At 34.6% G+C, this 6,522-nt stretch overlaps 2 pseudogenes; one reads left to right on the top strand and one right to left on the bottom strand.

Annotated features, from left to right (window-relative positions):
* The first annotated feature begins 1,564 nt into the window (after nt 1-1,564).
* On the top strand, nt 1,565-3,284 carry LOC111404817 (annotated as a pseudogene).
* Nucleotides 3,285-4,415: 1,131 nt separating this feature from the next.
* On the bottom strand, nt 4,416-6,441 carry LOC111404816 (annotated as a pseudogene).
* Nucleotides 6,442-6,522: the final 81 nt, after the last annotated feature.

Raw genomic sequence — 6,522 nt, 5'->3', positions numbered from 1 at the left:
AAAATAGAAAAAAGTGAGAGAAAACATTTGAAAAAGCAAAAAATCAAAGAAAGTGACATACACTAAAAAAATTGCAAAAATCCAAAAAAAAAGGTGATGAACAATTAGAAATGTGACAAAAATTCAAAACAATGACATTTAAAAAGTGAGAAATTCAAAGAGAGTTACAAACACTCAAAAAAGTGACAAAGTTCAAAGAAAGTAACGTACACTCAAAAAGGGACAGAAATTTAAAAAAGTGTCAGAAGTATAATGTCACTTTTATTAACAAGTGATATTTGTCACTAAAAAAAGTTACAGAAATTTCAAGAAAATGACACTAAAAAGAGTGACAAACTTCAAAAAGTGACAAGCACTAAAAAAAGTAACACAGCCACCGTCCCTCCTTCTCCGTTTACCATCAAACATCTTTAAATCAGTTTATTGACAAAATGCCAATCAAAATGTCAAATATTTTTAAATCAATTCACAGCCATTGTATACATACTCATTTTTTGGTATCCTAACTGATGATCAATGAGGAATTAAACACACGACTTGTGTTGAAGTACCAATAATGTCCTCTTCTATGGAGAAATCAACATTGTTTTTATCTCTCGGAGGAGATTTATCTTCAAAATCTTGTTGTTTGGAACTACCTTGAATTATATGCAAGTTATCCCAATCCACATAGTTTTTTTCTACGTTATCATTTCCATGATCGCCATCATATTGCAATGGCTCACATCTCTCTTTTCTACTTCATCATTAGTTTCCACAATCTCTTTCAAACTCCCTTATACTATCACATTCGCCTGTAACTTTTGTCGAAATAGTCATGTAAAGAGGATTTTTTTTACAAATAGAAATAAACCACTTCACTTTCATGTCATTGTCAATCCTTTGTGGTGGAACTGAAAATTTAGACATCTCGGGATTAAGAGACACCATCTCAATTTCATATAACTTTGAATCCACATTAACAAGTTCTTGCACTTTGTTGCACAACTCTATATACGAAATGCTAGATGGAACATAAAGAATATCCACACTTTCTTCACCATTTCCTACATAATCCCATGTCCATTTGCCTTCTTCAGTCTTTTTAAACTCGACAAAATAGCATACATATATCCATATCATTTCTACAGTATCCATAGCTATAAATAAAATAAAAAGTTAAATAAGTTACTCAAGTATATATCAAAGTAATATGAAAATAGTTACTATAGTTAAATTATCAAAGTAACCACAATATATTATCAATAATGGACAGATCATAACAGATAACGCTTGTACTGTCATTTTAGATGAAAGATAACGACTGTAGTGTTGTTCTGCACTACTAATAATGACTGGAGTGTCGTTATCGTCCAACAGTTTCGGACGGTACATATGTACACCAAATGCGAAAATAAAATCAACTAAAATATCATTTTATACTATATTCAACAATTAAAGTACCAATGTAAATGAGATTTCTAAAAATACATTTCTTCTTTCTTTAAATATAGTAGAGATGTCAGTACAGATAATATAGACACCAAAACTCTTGTTCAAATACTCAAAACATTAGAGAAGATAGATGAAGAATACCATGAATAACAAGATTTTGAGGAAGCAACCACCGGAAAAACACGTCGACAAGTTTTGGTAGATGAATTGAGAGATTTAATTGGATTGAAAAAGGTATTTGAGTATTTTCCATGGTAAGGGTATTTTAGATATTTGATCTTATTTGTTTATTATTTTTTGTAAGTGAAGGCTATTTCATCAAAAAAATATTAAAGGAATGTTATTTTACCGATAACATTGTTTGACTCGGCTTTTTTATCAAATCCCTCAAGTAAAAACCAGTCATCCCTTTCTCCTCCTTATCCTCAACACTCTCCAGATTGCAAACCCTCAAAATCGAACGGAAAATGTCGGGTCCCGTCGTTGAAGAAATTAAAGCTAAGGAAAAATTTCAGGTAATCTTTTAATATTAGATCATTATCCTCGTTTTGTTACATATATTAACTTATATACATACATCTCTTTGTGTGTATGTTTGGATTAAATTCACTGTTCATTGTTCATGGACTGAAGGATGAGCTAGTGATAAAGGATGTGAAAGAGGATGAGGACTATGAAGAAGACACTGAAGATTTCGATGAGGAAGATGATGACAAGGAAGATGGTAGTCCAAGTCCCTATTCTTGAAAACCTAATTCTTTTCTTTCTATTTGTGTTCATTTAACGACACTTATCTCCTTCAGGCATTTTTTTATTTTTATGTTGAGGGTATGGTTTGATAAGTGGTAGGCGCTCATTTCATGTTATATTTTGTGGGGTTTTACCTGGTCATTAGAAATGTATTGTATGATAGCTGCAAACTAGAAGAATGATTGAGATGAAGAGGAAATATTGTTATTTATTGAACTTTTATTTATTTTGTTGAGATTAAGCTTTTAGGCGAGATGGTTACCATGCTTAGAACCTAAAATGGTACTTTTATGTTGCATAATTTCAATTTCTTTGAAAATATGCTTAGTCCTCAAGGTGATCCTCACTCATGGCTTTTATTAAGGACCTTCCATTTGTCTGAGTCTAGAACCTTCTACTTATGGAGTTGATGCAAGGCATAAGCCTGGTGCTGATTTAAGTGTCCTCTCATTTGTCTTGCCTGGCTATCTATTATTCTCTTGCATTACCAATGCATATTTTGCTTCCTCTATGATCATTTTGATGCAAAAGTGTATATAGGTGGAAATGAAAGTTCTAAGTAGAGCAGAAGTGAGAAGAAGAGTCGTAAGGCCATGTTGAAACTGGGAATGAAACCTGTTCTTGGTGTTAATTGGGTCACCATTAAGAGAACAAAAAAATGTAATCTTCCATGTGTTTTTCACTTTGGATGCATCTTTGATCTTTTTGTTGGCTATTTGCTAAATCTTATAAACAATTCATGAACTTACATGTATTATTTTTCATCTCAAAGCCTGATGTTTTCAAGCCCAAATTCTGATACCTATGTCATTTTTGGAGAAGCTAAGATTGAGGATTTGAGCTCTCAGCTTTAGACACAAGCTGTCCAACAATTCAGGATGCCTGATATGGGTTCTGTAATGGCTAAACTTGATGCTTCTACTTCGGCTGCCATAGAACAGGCAGACGAGGATGAGGAAGAGGTTGGCGAGATTGGAGTTGAGCCTCGAGACATTGAGTTGGTCATGACGCAAGCAGGGGTGTACAAGGGCAAGGCTGTCAAAGCTCTTAAGGCTCACAATGGAGACATAGTCAGTGCCATCATGGAATTGACTACCTAAATGGGATTATTAGCATGCCTTTTAAGCATACCTCTTGTGATAATTTTTTGAATTAATTGTAGAATTTTACTTCATTAAGGTCTTTCCCTGAACCTTGGTGACTGATGGAAGTATGCCTTTTTGTGTTATTAAAATTTTATGTTTCTGACAGCTTATATCCTCCTCCCCCCCCTCACACCCACCTTTTTTTTAATATGTGTGTGTGTGTGTGTATTTTTAGTGCATTCTATTTTTGAACTCATAATGTATGCTCGTGTCTTAGTTTTACTCTTGATTGTCATCATAATGTAAGGCTGGATTTTGTGCTTTTTAGCACCTTTGGCAGACCTCAAATGCTCTCGATTTCCTTCAACATATTTTGTTTCAAGGTGCTCTTTCTTCTTCTGAGTGAGTGGATTAGCTAGGCCCAACTATTTTGTAGAACATGTGTATACCTATCTTCAAGGCATGGCTCTTAGGGAAGCAAGTTTACTTTGTCATAGCAATGGGGTTTTGAATGTTTTGAAAAAATATTTGGAATCAGTTTCCCTCCAAGAAATCATTAGATATAAGTTTGATCTTCATAATAACAATGAATTTTGAGATATCTTCAAATGATATATAAAAACATGAAACTCTGTCACTTCTCTGTTTCAAAATAATTGTCCAGACTGAGACAGAGAACTTTGATGTCCAATTTGTGGGAGCCATGCTCTCAAACGAACAAAGAAGACACTGGGTTATAGGTGTTTATTTTAAGAACGCATAAGTAGAAGAAGACACTGAATAAACGTTTTAAGAACGCGCAAGTGGAATAGAGTTTTATGGGTTCATCGCCCTGCAATTGAGCCTAGTTCTCCAGCAGTTCCTGTAGACACCTGTTTCAAGAACACGCAAGTAGAATAGAGTTTTATGGGTTGATTGCCCTGCAATTGAGCCTAGTTCTCCAGCAGTTCCTGTAGACACCTGTTTCAAGAACACGCAAGTAGAATAGAGTTTTATGGGTTGATTGCCCTGCAATTGAGCCTAGTTCTCCAGCAGTTCATGTAGACACCTCAATTTGACTCATCTTAACCATTGCATCAGCAAAATCTATTTGCCATTGCATACTATTCCTTGTATAGTCTCTGAATTCTGATAAGAGTATCTGGGCTAGTAGTCAGTGTTTAGTCCAGGGCACTGGTCTGAGGTAAATAACCCATGATTTCTTAAAACATCGACATAGTAGCTGCTCTCAGATATTTTCGGGCTGAAGTTCATGAAAACAACTACGTTAGGATCAACATCACTATTAGGCCGTCTTGGACATTACTGTTTCAGTTGCATTGCATAGAACAGGTCCAAGGTTGGATCTTGACTATTTGTTGGGCTAAAATTGTATAATCTATTGCTGAATGACGTGCAGTGAGATTGACCAATTGAATGTGCACCTGAATACATCGAGCTTTTAAGTTGGATAATCGTGCAGTTCATACAATATTGTCTTACGTAGGAATGCAACCATATTATTCGATGACAAACCTTTCTGGGCAAAAGCCCGAATGTTTTGGTCTAGCCTGTTGAATGGTGCTAGCAGATCAATAGTTTCTTCAGCCCATGAAATTCACTCGTCTTTTCTTCTTGCTGGAACATCCCATTCGAGTCCTCCTGACTACAGGGCAAAAACCAGTCTTGTCAACTGCTACGTGAGCCTAATATTAAGTGTTTCATGCTTGTATAAAGTGTTCTCATACTTTAAAGAATTTTAGAGATACAGTTTTGTGTCGAGTTTAGAGTACTAACAACGACAATGGAGTCTCTTGCAACATATGCAAGAATATCTGCACACGACACAACTCCTCTGCATTTGTGTTCAAGACTAGCCTTTGCACTTTCGATCACTTCAAACCCACGAACGGTACCAGCATTTGGTGGGCCATCTTCTTCTGTAGAATTTTCAGGGATAGATTTTATAAGATTGTCATCATAGCCCTGCAATAAACAATGACTGAATTCTTATTATGAGTTGGCTGTCAAGTGTAAGATAATCCACTTTATGAAATACGCAAAAAAAATAAAATGTTACGATGTATGATTCACATCAGCCTGACAAAGCAATCATGAAAATGCATTCTAACAAGATCGGGGGCTATTCCACTATCTCTAAAGTAGGCTTATTGGACCTCCTGTCCAATGATTAATTCTGCATTAGGACATGTATTTCTATAGAATTTTCTTGAAGCTGAGCTGCTTCTATTTAAGCGCTGAAAGTTAAGAACAAGGCCAAAACTATAGGAACAATTATTTTTTCAGATAAAAATATATCCAAGTACTGTTCGAATATGACAATTTTTTGTGTTGGTGACTGAAAATCTGATCAATTTGTAGTAAGGTATTGTTTTCTTGTGAATCTTATTGTGTTTTACTTCGATTTTTACTAATCTTTGGTGGAAATTGAATTAAAACATATTGTTTTTAACTTGGTCTTTCTCAAATCTGGTTTCTTGGAGTGCTTTTAGTTTGTTCTGTCCAGATTGCATTGATTCAAAGTTGCTGTTTGGGTTTTCTGCTCAGTTTGATTTGCTTTCAAAGCAGTTTTCTGGTTTTCTTCTCTTGGTTTCTATTGAATATCTCTTGTTCGAGAGGTAAGTGTGGTGCTACTGGTCATCGCCCAAAATCATTCAGATTTTTTGTGCTTCTTCCTGATTTTTGTTTGCTTGGACTGGGGTGGTTCCTTTGGTATTTTCTTCCCAGGTATTCATTGAGATCCCGCAAGCATACGAGTTCGTTGTACAAGTAATAGATTTAGTGAGTTAGAGTATCGTCCCACTAGGAATAAAATTTAATTGAGTGTATTAGTCTTTAATTAGATTCAAATCAAACAAATTAAAAGTGATTTTTGTGATTTTTAATTATTCTAATTTAATCTACGAAAATGTATAAAATGCGAATTTAAAATGTATATGGGAAGAGTGTATTGGACTAAGAATCCACCTATTATTATCTATTTCAATTCTCGACTACGTAGCTAGTTTCGCTCTTGCATTCTTGAAAATCGATAATTCTATTGTAATTAATTTTCCTTTCCAAGACAAATTAAAACTATCCTATTCACAACCCGATCCGATCCTATTCTAAGTCCGAATTCATATGAATAAAACGCATTTAATTTCACAATTATCTCAAAGATTGCACACATGATAAATCTTATTCCTAAAATTTATTACACGTATGTTAATCATGCAATGTTCTAAACTTATTGTGAACCTCCCAGCACTAC

The sequence above is a fragment of the Olea europaea genome, chromosome 11, assembly GCF_002742605.1.
Source record: "Olea europaea var. sylvestris chromosome 11, O_europaea_v1, whole genome shotgun sequence".
In the NCBI taxonomy this organism is placed as follows: domain Eukaryota; kingdom Viridiplantae; phylum Streptophyta; class Magnoliopsida; order Lamiales; family Oleaceae; genus Olea; species Olea europaea.
This window is presented reverse-complemented; position numbering and strand designations above follow the sequence as displayed.